The following is a 16018-nucleotide window of genomic DNA, read 5'->3' on the forward strand; positions in this document are numbered from 1 at the left end:
CGTTGTAAACACTTTTTGGAGGGAGGAGTTATAAACGTATTTAGTTTGTTTGAAATAATTATTATTTATATCAATGTGAGAGATCTTGTGTGATTTCAGTTTCGCTCGGACTAAATGGTCTTGTAAGTTTTTGTTTTTTCTATAGGCAGCAATTATTTTTATATCTAATTGGAGGTTATTTAAATTAATAATATGCTCTAAATTATTTTTAATTTTTCTAACCAGGGATACTGATGACGGTGAATATGTTGTTACAAAGGGGAGGGGGGTAGTGACTGTAATGGGCTTGGTTTGTAGATAAAGTCTAAAACATTCCCTAAGAAAGGACCTAGAGTACCCTCTGCTGGATAAAGCGCGAAACAGCACTCTGGTAGATGCGAGAAAATCCTCTTTTTGTGTGCAGATTCTGTGGAATCTGAGAAGCTGTGATTTAATTAGACCTCTAAAAGTGTGTTTGGGATGGTGACTGCTCTTGTGTAGAAGAGCATGAGTGTCAGTTTCTTTAAAAAATACTTTGATGTCCAATTTGTGTTCGGTGGCAAATTTAGGTCCCTTAAATGTGGTGGTATCTAAAAAGTCAATTGAATTACTGTTGGTGGTGGCTTTTAATTTTATGGATGGATTATGATTGTTTAAGATATTTAAAAAATTGTCAAATTCACCAGCAGAGTGAGTCCAGATTCCCCATATATCGTCCAGATATCTAAAATAATGTAAAGGTTTAATATTACATTTTTTTAGGGCTGCTGTTTCCCAGGCCGCCATGAATATGTCGGCATATGCTGGTGCGAATTTTTTACCCATGGCCGTTCCCTTTATCTGCAGATAAAATTTATCGTCAAATTCAAAATCATTTTTGGTTAGGTTAATTTCTAATAATTTAATTAATTCTTTATCCGGTCTATTTTTATTATAGTTTTTTTGAAAAATATCTTTAATAGTTTGTATGCCCTCAACTGTATCTATGTTAGTGTATAAGCTATCTACATCTATAGTAAAAAAGATAGAATGTTCTGGAATAATTAGGTTTTTAATTTTATCTATGAAATCATATGTGTCTTTAATATAACTTTTATGTAATTTAGCTAGGGGGTTAATAAAATAATCAATAAATTCAGCTGATCTATAAGTTTCACTATTGCAATCGGATACTATGGGGCGTCCTGGCGGGATTTCAAAGGGTTTGGGCCATTTGCTGGGGTCTTTGTGGATTTTGGGTAGCAGATAAAATCGTCTCGGCCTTGGTTCTGTGTTGCCAATTAAATAATTCCTTTGTTTTGCATTGATTAATTTTTTATCGTATATTTTTTGAAAGATCTCTGTTATTTCGGTTAATGTCTCCATATAAATAGGTTTGTTTAATTTAGAATAATAGTTTTTATCTTGTAATTGTTTATATCCCTCCCATAAATATTGTTCTCTGTCCATGACGACGACCATACTGCCCTTGTCGGCTGGTTTGATAACAATATTGGGGTTATTAGTTAGTTCCTTGAGGGCGATTTTTTCTCCTGGGGTTAAATTGGGCCGTGTGCTCTTAATATGAAAGGAGTTTTCCAAATATGTCAGATCTATTTTGATTAGATCTCTGACATATGCTGGGAGCTGAAGGTCAGAGGGTGTCCAGCTTGAAGCTGGAGTAAAGGGTTGTTTTTGGGTGGTCTCGTCGTTCCCATAATGGGCCCATAATTTGAGTCGTCTGTGATAATTTTGGACGTCTAATCTGGTCTGTGGTGTCAAATTTTTATTACTCATGGTGGTTGGGATAAAATTCAGTCCCCTATTTAAAAGAGAGAGCTGTTGTGTGGTAAGTTTAACTTTTTTGGTTAAAATCATTACATTTTTAAACCCCTCCTGGTGAAACAGGCTTATGGGGTCTTTTAGTTTAAACAATTTCTCCAGTGGGTTAAAATTTTGGTGGCTGTGTCGCGGGTCCAGTGGATGTTATCCCTCTCCGTTTTAAAATCTGCCTCTGGCAGTGCTTTAAAAAAGTCATGGTGTTTTGTAATGTAATTGTTCAATACCTGGAGATTGTGTTTCTCCCCGTAGGGCAGGTCCGGGGAGAAGTTGATCTCAGGGATGAAGACCATGGCGTCTGGGAATCTCTCCGTTGCCGTCTGGACAGTCTTTTTCAGTTGCCTGATGATGGTAGGCCTGGCTTTTTGCCGTCTGTCGTTCAGGCCGAAGGAGAGAATGATAATTTCGGGTGCCTGGGTGCAGATAGCTCTCCTCAGGAGAGACTCTGCGTGTCTGAAAGTGGCACCGGGAAAACTGTCCACTTGGACCTGTCCGCTGGCAAAGGGGGGAACTCTGGACAGGTTGGAGTCCCCCATAATGACCACCTTGTGTGCGATGGTCAGGGACCAGTCTCTCAGTTTGTTGTTGGTGGAGATGTGCCTGGTGGGTTTGCGTCTGGGGAGGTGTGTATTAAAAAGCTCCGGGAGCGGTGGCTCGTCCTCTGCTGCAGCCTGGCCAGGCTGGGATGAGGGCTGTGAAGCTGCTCTCTGGGCCGCAGATCGGGTCCTGGGTCCGATGGGTGTAAGCCTCACGGGGGGAGGAGGAGGGGGAGGAGGAGGAGGAGGGCTGGGAAGGTCACCGGACTCGTCTCCCTCATCCGACAGGATCACGGTGTCGAGGGGTTGGACGCATGGATTATGCGTATGGGCGGTGGAGGTGGAGGCTGCTGCTGATGCTGTTGCCATGGTAACCGCCTTTTGTTGGTCCCTCCCGGGCTGCTGGTTCTGGGCCTGTGTTTGAAAAATAGGAAAGAGGCCCGAGCGAGGAGCTCTTTGAGGGAGAGGAGAAGAAGGAGGAGGAGAGGGAGAAATAGGGATGGGAATGCGCTCCGGGACGCAGTCTGTCATCCCATCTTCATCCCGGTCGGGGGTCCAACCGCTGCCTCTCTGGTCGGTCATCGTGCCAGTTGTGGTGTGGATTACCGCGGAGGTCGTGATCTGGCGTCTTTGGACCGGTACTGCTGCAGGCTGCTGGACGGTGACTGTCTGGACCGTAGGTGGCTGAGGTGCGGCGGGCTGCTGGATTGCAGTGGGACCCTGGTGACGTGTGTTTGTCGTGGGAATGTGCTCGTTTAGATTAGCCCTTAAAAGGGCTTTAGTTTGGTCCAGGGTCTCCTCTCTGAGTCTGCGCCCGAGTTTGCGCCTGGCCCACGCTGAGGCGATTGTGAACGGGCCGTCCCATTCCAGAGAGGGGAACTCAGCCAGGTTTTGGAGCTCGTCCGTCATAATGTCCTCATAGTGTTGCTGCAGTATGAGGGAGGCATTGGCTCGCCAATTTTGCGCGTTGCCTTCCAGCAACAGCTGTGTTTTGTCGCAGGGGAAGGCAGGTTTTATAAAAGTGGCTAAATCAGCCGTTACTTTACTAATTGTCGGTGGTGGATCTCTGCCCGATATGTTTTGGAGGTGGTGTTTAGCTACCATTATTTTAAAAATAATCCTAATCTTATGCGTAAAATGCGCATCCTGGGACTCAATCCAGTTAGGATTATTACGGCCTGGTTGTCCCCTAGTGTGGCGGGAGCCCTGGGTGTATCCCCCACCTGTGTTATTTTGGCTAAAGTAACGTGGTTGGCGGCTGGTGTGGTAATTGTACCTCTGTCTCTGTTGTTGGCGCCGTGCGTCATGGCGCGGAAAGCCGGAGGACCAGGGCTGACGGTGATACTGCGGGCGGCCGTCCTGGTAGGTGTCGGAAGCTGGGGGGTGACGGTGTCTCCAGTGATATCCCTCCCGGTCAGCTGGAGAGCGGTGGCGCTCCCAGTTAGGTCTGTTGCGCTCCGCTGGGGAGCAGCGGCGGGCAGGGCGCTCTCTCTCTCTGCCAAGAGGAGAGCGGCGGTGTGGCTGGCGGTCCCGTCTGCGGTCGTCGGTGGCACGGGTCGGATAATCCCTGTAGCGGGGAGCGGCGACGGCGGCAGCATACGAGCTGTATCTGGGGGGGTCTTCTTTTGGCTCGTAGCGGCTGCGGTCCGGCTCTCTGCGGCGGCCGCGGTAACGGACCGTGGTCCAGCCATCTTCTTCATCAAAATAGCCCATGTCGGGGCTGGTGTGCGATTGTAGCGGAAAGTTGAAGAAAAACCTCTCAAAAGTGACAGAGAAGCGGAGACTTCTTGCTGGAGCACTCGGTTTTCTTTATTATAAGAACGGCAAAAACAAGAACAAAAAGCACAAAAAGCGACGTTTCGGCTCACAACCGAGCCTTCTTCAGGCTTATTCTTGTAGAAAGAAAATAAAGGTTGGATGACCAGTGCTCTCTGCTTTGCTCTGAGTGTCTGAGCGGGACTGAATAGTTATATAGTGCCGCTAGAATTTGATTTCTGCCGCCAAAGAAGCCCATTGGCTCAGCACTCGGCGGGAGCAGAGAGGAGGAGTGGCCAACCTTCACATGCCGTTATCATTACATCAACATGGATTTGAACAAGTCCGCTTACAATCACATGAATAAAAACAGTCGAATCCTAAGAATGTAACTATGAGTATAGATATAGGGAACAATCACCATATGAAGGAACATTAAAAAAAGAAACAGTAAATGGATACAATAAACATCAAAGAAATAGAATCATTTGTACATAGCATAAAAAGTGCATTATTTGGAGGTGAGAGAGAACCAGGAGGGCAGATGGAGGAACTGGCGGGTTAGGATGAAGGAAGTTAGGACAGTGCCACGCCGAAGGCGTGGCACAGTCCGGTGCACTCTCCGTCCATCAAATCCCATATCTGGGACCTCTCAGTGACTCCTCAAAACAAATCCATTCGTCTTATCAAAAAATAACTTTTTTACAGAGAGTCATGAAAACAGGTTCATTTGTTAATTTTATATTTATTTGTATGTGTTTGTTTGTTTATTTATTTATTTATTAATTAATTAATTTATTTATTTATTTATTTACTATCTCTTTGACTTATTTATTTATTTATTTGATTGTTTAATTATTTTATGTATCTATTTATTATCTATTTATTTATGTATTTATTTATTTGATCGTTTATTATTTTATTAATTTATTTATTCATTTATTTATTTGATTGTTTATTTATTTATTTATTTATTTATTTATTTATTAAAGGGGTTATAATTAATTGGTTTATTTGTAATTGATGTTTGATCGGTTTTGTTTAATTTTAATATTTATTTATTTATATATTTATTAAGGGAGTTATAATTAATTGGTTTATTTATAACTGATGTTTGATCGATTTTGTTTAGGGGTAAAGAAAAAACTTTTTTTAGGGGTATAGATTGATTTGTTTATCTATTAATTTCTTATTTTATATGATCTTAATATTCAATTTGGGGTTTAACATAAACAGGAATAGGGGGATGATTAGGGTTGTGGAGTTGGTCGGTAAGGACATATGGGGGGTATGAGTCTTGAGATGGAAATTCCGGTTAGGGTTGGGCATTATGCGATTAGTGATTGGGGTTAAGGGATAATTAGGGTAGGGTTAGGGTTTGGGTGTGGGGTTAGGGTTAGGGTTGGGGTTGGGGGGTAGGGTTAGGGTTAGGGGTTAGGGGTTAGGGTTAGGGTTAGGGGTTAGGGGTTAGGGTTAGGGTTAGGGTTAGGGTTAGGGTTAGGGTTAGGGTAGGGGACTCTCCCCCCAGAAGGGAAGCGTGGTGCCCGGTCCTTCCCCCCTGCTGAGCGTCCAAAACCTTGGTCCCATCTGGGCTGGCGGGCAGGTCGACGCCCCCTCCCATAACGGACAACTGTCCATCCGCCATCCATGGCGTTTTCCAAAAACAACTTTTTTATTTATTTTCTTAATTTTTTAATTTTTTTGTTATTTTTTAACTTTTTTAATGAGAAAAAACAAAAAAAACCCTTATAATGTTCTAAAACTGAACAACAAAGGAAGGTGTGCCAAAAAAAACACTTTTTTTTATTTATTTTCTTAATTTTTTAATTTTTTTGTTATTTTTTAACTTTTTTAATGAGAAAAAACAAAAAAAACTCTTATAATGTTCTAAAACTGAACAACAAAGGAAGGTGTGCCAAAAAAAACGACGTTTCGACCCTTCCCGGGTCTTCCTCAGGTCTGGCACACAGAAAACTATGCTGGTTAGCTGCAATGACTGTGTTCCCTATGATGTTGACTGTCTGGTGTTCAACAAGAGAATGAGCTCCCTATCACTCTCCCTCTATTTATACCCTCTGTTTTTCATGCAATGTTTTGCTTTGTGCATTTAACATGTTACTTGAGTTTCTTTTAGTTTTTTGATTACCACCCCTTCTGTTTTAACCCTGTGTGTTCCAAATGAAATGAAATGAGTTATATATTATGTTTGTAAATGAATTATGATATTTAAAGGAATAGGTCTACCCCATAATTTTTTAACCCTATGTTTTCCAAATGAAATATTTAATAATGTATGTGTTTTTATGAACCCAATTAGTTATGATTATGTTTTTATGAAACCAATTCTTATTATGTTTTGAAATAGAATATCCCCTTTGGATGAATTTTCCTCACCCCCAAATTTTTAACCCTATATTTGCCAATTGTATGTATTTATCCCAATTCACTTCTATACAAAGCCAATTATGCCCTTATTTAGTGTGTTCTTTTCTTCTTTCTTTTCTTAAATGAAATATAGTACTTAAACCAATAGCCCCGCCCACAAAATTCTTTAACCCTATGTTTGCCAAATAAAATATTCATTAATTTATATGTTTTAATGAACCCAATTATTTATGTTTATGGTTTTAAATAGAATATAACTTTTAGATGAACTTTCCCCTACCAAATTTTTAACCCTATGTTTGCCAATTGTAATAAGTATAATCTTTCTTTTGTTTTCGTCTATGAAATCGATTATTTATTTATTTATTCTTTTAATGTTGGGTTAGGGTTAGGGTTAGTGTTAGGGGTTAGGGGTTAGGGTTAGGGGTTGGGGTTGGGGTTAGGGTTAGGGTTAGGGGTTGGGGGTTAGTGTTAGGGGTTTAGGGTGTTAGGGTTAGGGGTTAGAGTTAGGGGTTAAGGTTAGGGGTTAGGGTTAGGGTTAGGGGTTAGGGGTTAGGGTTAGGGGTTAGGGGTTAGGGTTAGGGTTAGGGGTTGGGGTTAAGGTTAGGGATAGAGTTAGGTTTAGGGCCTTAATTGGGATCAGGGTTAATCTATAACCTCCACATGACTCTAATCGTTCTTCATATTCAACCCAAATGGTTCCCTGGTACTCAATAGATAAATCCAATACCTTTCCCTCTTCTTTCGTTCCCAATCCGTCCAATTAATGTCTCTTTGTAACCCAGCCATCCTCATAGCAGCTAAACCATGTTTCAAAAAATGTTGAACTAAAAGCGTGTCCACTTCTTTTTTGTTCCTTACATTATATCTATGCTGTGTCATACGTGTGGACAGTGTATTTTTTGTTTCTCCAACATATTTAATTCCGCACTTAACACAAAATAAAACATAAATACAATTTCTCGATTTCGGATTGAATCCTTGTTGGATTCTGATAACTGATTTTTCCTTCTCATTTTTGATAAATTTCCGTCTGGAGAATTGTGTTTCAAGCATCTGGGGTTTCTCCACATTCAAAGACGGTAACTTGGCCTGAACCAAGAAGTCCGACAAATTTCTATTTCTTCTATATGCCGAGATAACCCTTGAATTTGGAATTATTCCCTCTTGGCCTATCATGTTCTCAAAATTAGCCTTAAATTTTGTGTTGAGAGTCTTACTAATTGAAGAAAATGTTGTAATTAGAGGAATTAAATTCCCATGATCCTTCTCTCTCTTTTCTTGATATGTTTTTAGACAATGCCTCAAAAAGGTTCTAGAATATCCTCTTTTCCGCAAGGCCTTAAACAAAATAGTCACCGCTTCCCTGAAATATTCTTCTTTAGTGCAAATACGGTTAAATCTAAGAATCTGCGATTTTACTAAACCCCTGAAGGTGTGTTTTGGGTGAAAGCTATTTTTATGAAGCAGCGCGTGTGTATCTGTGGCTTTAAAATAAACCTTAACATCCAATTTAAAATCTGTAAGAAAATCTGGTCCTTTAAATACCGTGGTATCCAAAAAATCTATAGATTGCTTATTAAGTTCTGTTTTAAGCTTGATTGACGGATCATGGGAATTTAAAATTTTCACAAATTCTTCAAACTCTTGTTCAGATCCCATCCAGATTCCCCATATATCATCCAGGTAACGTAAGTAATGTGTTGGCTTCTTCTCACATTTTGAAAGAACCTCCTCTTCCCAATAGGCCATGAAAATGTTAGCATAAGCCGGGGCAAATTTTTTTTTTTTTTTTTTTTTTTTTTTTTTTCCCATGGCTGTACCTTTAATTTGTAAGTAAAATTTCCCATCAAACATAAAATCGTTTCGTGTCAAATTGATTTCTAGTAATTTCAATAATTCGTCATCCGGCCTTTTTGGGTCAGGATATTTTTCAAAAATCTTTTGGACACAGTTGATGCCCGCCTGAATTGGGATATTAGTGTACAAATTATCCACATCCATGGAGAAGAAATAGAAATCTGAAGGGATCCTCAAACTTTTAACAATTTCAATAAAATGATAAGTGTCTCTGACATAAGCAGGGTGTTTAATTGACAACGGATTCAAATAATAATCTAAATATTCTGCCGTGAAATATGTCTCACTACCGCAGTCTGAGACTATAGGTCTCCCTGGGGACCTCATATGGGATTGTCCATTTCTCTGGAGCTTTGTGAATTTTTGGTAAAATGTAAAATCTTCTTTCTCTTGGCTGTAAATTCCCAATCAAATATTGTCTCTGTTTGGCATTAATAAAATGTTTCTTTTTCAAAGAGTCTACAATCTTGACTACTGTAGGAATAGTCTCCATATACATTGGTTTATCCAATTTCCTGTAATAGGTCCCGTCATTTAGTTGTCGCTCAACTTCAAATATGTACTGTTCTCTGCTTAAAATCACAACAGCCGACCCTTTGTCCGCTGGCTTTATTACTATGTGTTTGGTGTTTTTTAATTCCCTCAAAGCTTGTGCTTCTACTAATGAAATATTCAATTTTTCTTGAGTCAATTTGTAATGTTTTTAAAGTTCTCCAAATCTCCATCAATTAGTTTTTTAACGTCAGGCGGCAACTCATGCAATGGTGGTGTCCAATTTGACGGTCCAATGAAAGGTAATTGTTGTGTTTTCTTCGAATTTCTAAAGTATGTAGCTAATTTAATTTTTCTGTGATAATTCTGCATATCCAATTGAAGTTGCGATTTTTGATCCCTGCCTATAGTCAGAGTCGGAACAAACGATAAACCTTTGCTTAACAAGTCGTGTTGTGGTCTGGAAAGTTTGAAATTTTTGCCAAAACCACCACGCCTTGAGAATGGAAGGACTGTATTCCTCCACCCCTCCTGTTCCAGACTCAGGGGTGCGGGAGTTTAAAAATGCCATCCAATGGTCAAACATGGCACTTCCAGTATCAGACGTCCAATGCACGTCATCAGCCTCCGTCTGAAACTTATCGTCAGGAAGAAGGGGGATAAAGGGCATGTTTCTTTCGATGTGCTCGTTTAGAGTCTGGAGATTCTCCCTTTCGTCTGCGGGGAGGGTAGAAGAAAAATTCACAAGGGGGATCCAGATGTCTGCGTAGGGAAATTTTCGTTTTGTAGATCTGATCGCACCCTGTACATTTTTAACAGTTGTCTCTTTGGACTTGTTCCCCCTGCTATTGATGCCGAATGATAAAATGATTTTTTCAACTGCCACATCGGTTGGGGCCAGAGTCTTCTCCATGAGGGCCTGTCCGTGACGGAAATGGCCCCCTGGAAAGCTCTCAATCTGTAAGTTTTTGTTGTAAAAATCTGGTAGACTGCAAAGGTTAGAGTCTCCAATAATTAGCCACTTTTTCTCGATCACCAAGCTCCAATCTGTCAATTTTCTTTGTGTATTTGGGTGTCTGTAAACCCTTGACCTTTGTGGCTCTGGAGCAGTGAAATGGTCAAAAGACTCTTCAAAAACATCATCCTCTGGGCCGGCCTCTCGATGGACCTGGGCGGTGACTCGCCTTTAAGGTCTGAGGAGCCTGCGCCTTCGCCTCCTCTCTTTCTTCTTCGGCTTGCAGCTCATCGAAGAGGGCCACCAGATCTGAGTGGGTGGGGCTGGGAATGGGGGATCCCCACGCTCCCAACTCCTCTGCCAATTCAGGTTCCTCAGTCTGAAGAAGATTGTCTTCAGCCACAACCTGAGTTGCAGTCGCTCTCAACCTCCTCCTCACTTCCCTCTGCTCACCAGGAGGTTCTGCCCACTGAGGGCTTTGTTGCTCCTCTAGCCCCTGGTCAGTTCGGTCGGTCATGGTGGCCACTGAGCTCCTGGCAATAGGTTGCCGTGGCTCCCTTGGTTGTGTTGTCTGGACCGTAACCTCCCTTTGTTGCGGGGCCTGCACTTGTACCGGTTCTCCGGTGTCCGCCCTGGCTGTAATAAGGGCCTCGGCGTGATCAATCACATCCTGTGTGATGCGGGGCAGATTTCGTTTAGCCCAACGAACAGCAACCTCGAAAGCTGTCTTCCACTCAGGGGTGAGGAGATCAGCCAGTTCCCCCAGAAGTTCTTCGAGGCGTGTTTCATAATGTTCCATCAGAATTAGAACAGTATTATAGCCCCACTTCTTAGCGTTCCCAGTGATCATGTCCACCGTACGCTGTGTGGGAGCCGCCGGTTTAATCATGTCCGACAGGATCTCCACCATCCTGGCAATCATACGGGGCTCTGGCTTCCCAGGCTTGGGAGCCACATTTTGCAGATGGTGAACCATTTTCACCACCCCATGCAGTTTACGAACTAGTTTCCCAAACTGGGGGTCAGCTGGTTCGCGTCTAACTTCGGACCCCCTGGCCCGCGGAGAAAACCACCTCCGGGCCGGTCGTGGGTTGGTTTGACCAACTACCGCTGCATACGAGCGGGACTGGGGACCGGTGTTCTGGACCCCCCTAGGGGGAGGCACTGGCCGGCTAGGGTAGGGGACTCTCCCCAGAAGGGAAGCGTGGTGCCCGGGTCCTTCCCCTGCTGAGCGCCCAAAACCTTGGTCCCATCTGGGCTGGCGGGCAGGTCGACGCCTCCCATAACGGACAACTGTCCATCCGCCATCCATTGCGTTTTTCCAAAAAACAACTTTTTTTTATTTATTTTCTTAATTTTTTAATTTTTTTGTTATTTTTTAACTTTTTTAATGAGAAAAAACAAAAAAACTCTTATAATGTTCTAAAACTGAACAACAAAGGAAGGTGTGCCAAAAAAAACTTTTTTTATTTATTTTCTTAATTTTTAATTTTTTGTTATTTTTTAACTTTTTAATGAAAAAAACAAAAAAACTCTTATAATGTTCTAAAACTGAACAACAAAGGAAGGTGTGCCAAAAAAAACGACGTTTCGACCCTTCCCGGGTCTTCCTCAGGTCTGGCACACAGAAAACTATGCTGGTTAGCTGCAATGACTGTGTTCCCTATGATGTTGACTGTCTGGTGTTCAACAAGAGAATGAGCTCCCTATCACTCTCCCTCTATTTATACCCTCTGTTTTTCATGCAATGTTTTGCTTTGTGCATTTAACATGTTACTTGAGTTTCTTTTAGTTTTTTGATTACCACCCCTTCTGTTTTAACCCTGTGTGTTCCAAATGAAATGAAATGAGTTATATATTATGTTTGTAAATGAATTATGATATTTAAAGGAATAGGTCTACCCCATAATTTTTAACCCTATGTTTTCCAAATGAAATATTTAATAATGTATGTGTTTTTATGAACCCAATTAGTTATGATTATGTTTTTATGAAACCAATTCTTATTATGTTTTGAAATAGAATATCCCCTTTGGATGAATTTTCCTCACCCCCAAATTTTTTAACCCTATATTTGCCAATTGTATGTATTTATCCCCATTCACTTCTATACAAAGCCAATTATGCCCTTATTTAGTGTGTTCTTTTCTTCTTTCTTTTCTTAAATGAAATATAGTACTTAAACCAATAGCCCCGCCCACAAAATTCTTTAACCCTATGTTTGCCAAATAAAATATTCATTAATTTATATGTTTTAATGAACCCAATTATTTATGTTTATGGTTTTAAATAGAATATAACTTTTAGATGAACTTTCCCCTACCAAATTTTTAACCCTATGTTTGCCAATTGTAATAAATATAATCTTTCTTTTGTTTTCGTCTATGAAATCGATTATTTATTTATTTATTCTTTTAATGTTGGGTTAGGGTTAGGATTAGTGTTGGGGGTTAGGGAGTTAGGGTTAGGGGTTGGGGTTGGGGTTAGAAGTTAGGGTTAGGGGTTAGGGGTTAGGGTTAGGGGTTTAGGGTTTTAAGGTTAGGGGTTAGAGTTAGGGTTTGAGGTTAGGGTGAGGGTTAGGGTTAGGGGTTAGGGTTAGGGTTAGGGGTTTGGGGTTAGGGTTAGGGTTAGGGGTTAGGGTTAAGGTTAGGGATAGAGTTAGGTTTAGGGCCTTAATTGGGATCAGGGTTAATCTATAACCTCCACATGACTCTAATCGTTCTTCATATTCAACCCAAATGGTTCCCTGGTACTCAATAGATAAATCCAATACCTTTCCCTCTTCTTTCGTTCCCAATCCGTCCAATTAATGTCTCTTTGTAACCCAGCCATCCTCATAGCAGCTAAACCATGTTTCAAAAAATGTTGAACTAAAAGCGTGTCCACTTCTTTTTTGTTCCTTACATTATATCTATGCTGTGTCATACGTGTGGACAGTGTATTTTTTGTTTCTCCAACATATTTAATTCCGCACTTAACACAAAATAAAACATAAATACAATTTCTCGATTTCGGATTGAATCCTTGTTGGATTCTGATAACTGATTTTCCTTCTCATTTTGATAAATTTCCGTCTGGAGAATTGTGTTTCAAGCATCTGGGGTTTCTCCACATTCAAAGACGGTAACTTGGCCTGAACCAAGAAGTCCGACAAATTTCTATTTCTTCTATATGCCGAGATAACCCTTGAATTTGGAATTATTCCCTCTTGGCCTATCATGTTCTCAAAATTAGCCTTAAATTTTGTGTTGAGAGTCTTACTAATTGAAGAAAATGTTGTAATTAGAGGAATTAAATTCCCATGATCCTTCTCTCTTTTCTTGATATGTTTTTAGACAATGCCTCAAAAGGTTCTAGAATATCCTCTTTTCCGCAAGGCCTTAAACAAAATAGTCACCGCTTCCCTGAAATATTCTTCTTTAGTGCAAATACGGTTAAATCTAAGAATCTGCGATTTTACTAAACCCCTGAAGGTGTGTTTTGGGTGAAAGCTATTTTTATGAAGCAGCGTGTGTATCTGTGGCTTTAAAATAAACCTTAACATCCAATTTAAAATCTGTAAGAAAATCTGGTCCTTTAAATACCGTGGTATCCAAAAAATCTATAGATTGCTTATTAAGTTCTGTTTTAAGCTTGATTGACGGATCATGGGAATTTAAAATTTTCACAAATTCTTCAAACTCTTGTTCAGATCCCATCCAGATTCCCCATATATCATCCAGGTAACGTAGTAATGTGTTGGCTTCTTCTCACATTTTGAAAGAACCTCCTCTTCCCAATAGGCCATGAAAATGTTAGCATAAGCCGGGCAAATTTTTTTTTTTTTTTTTTTTTTTTCCCATGGCTGTACCTTTAATTTGTAAGTAAAATTTCCCATCAAACATAAAATCGTTTCGTGTCAAATTGATTTCTAGTAATTTCAGTAATTCGTCATCCGGCCTTTTTGGGTCAGGATATTTTTCAAAAATCTTTTGGACACAGTTGATGCCCGCCTGAATTGGGATATTAGTGTACAAATTATCCACATCCATGGAGAAGAAATAGAAATCTGAAGGGATCCTCAAACTTTTAACAATTTCAATAAAATGATAAGTGTCTCTGACATAAGCAGGGTGTTTAATTGACAACGGATTCAAATAATAATCTAAATATTCTGCCGTGAAATATGTCTCACTACCGCAGTCTGAGACTATAGGTCTCCCTGGGGGGACCTCATATGGGATTGTCCATTTCTCTGGAGCTTTGTGAATTTTTGGTAAAATGTAAAATCTTCTTTCTCTTGGCTGTAAATTCCCAATCAAATATTGTCTCTGTTTGGCATTAATAAAATGTTTCTTTTTCAAAGAGTCTACAATCTTGACTACTGTAGGAATAGTCTCCATATACATTGGTTTATCCAATTTCCTGTAATAGGTCCCGTCATTTAGTTGTCGCTCAACTTCAAATATGTACTGTTCTCTGCTTAAAATCACAACAGCCGACCCTTTGTCCGCTGGCTTTATTACTATGTGTTTGGTGTTTTTTAATTCCCTCAAAGCTTGTGCTTCTACTAATGAAATATTCAATTTTTCTTGAGTCAATTTGTAATGTTTTTTAAAGTTCTCCAAATCTCCATCAATTAGTTTTTTAACGTCAGGCGGCAACTCATGCAATGGTGGTGTCCAATTTGACGGTCCAATGAAAGGTAATTGTTGTGTTTTCTTCGAATTTCTAAAGTATGTAGCTAATTTAATTTTTCTGTGATAATTCTGCATATCCAATTGAAGTTGCGATTTTTGATCCCTGCCTATAGTCAGAGTCGGAACAAACGATAAACCTTTGCTTAACAAGTCGTGTTGTGGTCTGGAAAGTTTGAAATTTTTTGCCAAAACCACCACGTCTTGAGAATGGAAGGACTGTACTCCCTCCACCCCCTCCTGTTCCAGACTCAGGGGGTGCGGGAGTTTAAAAATGCCATCCAATGGTCAAACATGGCACTTCCAGTATCAGACGTCCAATGCACGTCATCAGCCTCCGTCTGAAACTTATCGTCAGGAAGAAGGGGGATAAAGGGCATGTTTCTTTCGATGTGCTCGTTTAGAGTCTGGAGATTCTCCCTTTCGTCTCATGGGAGGGTAGAAGAAAAATTCACAAGGGGGATCCAGATGTCTGCGTAGGGAAATTTTCGTTTTGTAGATCTGATCGCACCCTGTACATTTTTAACAGTTGTCTCTTTGGACTTGTTCCCCCTGCTATTGATGCCGAATGATAAAATGATTTTTTCAACTGCCACATCGGTTGGGGCCAGAGTCTTCTCCATGAGGGCCTGTCCGTGACGGAAATGGCCCCCTGGAAAGCTCTCAATCTGTAAGTTTTTGTTGTAAAAATCTGGTAGACTGCAAAGGTTAGAGTCTCCAATAATTAGCCACTTTTTCTCGATCACCAAGCTCCAATCTGTCAATTTTCTTTGTGTATTTGGGTGTCTGTAAACCCTTGACCTTTGTGGCTCTGGAGCAGTGAAATGGTCAAAAGACTCTTCAAAAACATCATCCTCTGGGCCGGCCTCTCGATGGACCTGGGCGGTGACTCGCCTTAAGGTCTGAGGAGCCTGCGCCTTCGCCTCCTCTCTTTCTTCTTCGGCTTGCAGCTCATCGAAGAGGGCCACCAGATCTGAGTGGGTGGGGCTGGGAATGGGGGATCCCCACGCTCCCAACTCCTCTGCCAATTCAGGTTCCTCAGTCTGAAGAAGATTGTCTTCAGCCACAACCTGAGTTGCAGTCGCTCTCAACCTCCTCCTCACTTCCCTCTGCTCACCAGGAGGTTCTGCCCACTGAGGGCTTTGTTGCTCCTCTAGCCCCTGGTCAGTTCGGTCGGTCATGGTGGCCACTGAGCTCCTGGCAATAGGTTGCCGTGGCTCCCTTGGTTGTGTTGTCTGGACCGTAACCTCCCTTTGTTGCGGGGCCTGCACTTGTACCGGTTCTCCGGTGTCCGCCCTGGCTGTAATAAGGGCCTCGGCGTGATCAATCACATCCTGTGTGATGCGGGGCAGATTTCGTTTAGCCCAACGAACAGCAACCTCGAAAGCTGTCTTCCACTCAGGGGTGAGGAGATCAGCCAGTTCCCCCAGAAGTTCTTCGAGGCGTGTTTCATAATGTTCCATCAGAATTAGAAAAGTATTATAGCCCCAGTTCTTAGCGTTCCCAGTGATCATGTCCACCGTACGCTGTGTGGGAGCCGCCGGTTTAATCATGTCCGACAG

General features: G+C 41.3%; 1 pseudogene; it reads right to left on the reverse strand.

Moving 5' to 3' along the window:
• Positions 1-14707: 14707 nt before the first annotated feature.
• Positions 14708-16018, reverse strand: part of LOC148188368 (uncharacterized) — a 1389-nt pseudogene continuing 78 nt past the window's right edge.

This window comes from Plectropomus leopardus, chromosome 10 (assembly GCF_026936395.1).
Source record: "Plectropomus leopardus strain MGB_pleo_1.0 chromosome 10, ASM2693639v1, whole genome shotgun sequence".
NCBI lineage: Eukaryota > Metazoa > Chordata > Actinopteri > Perciformes > Serranidae > Plectropomus > Plectropomus leopardus.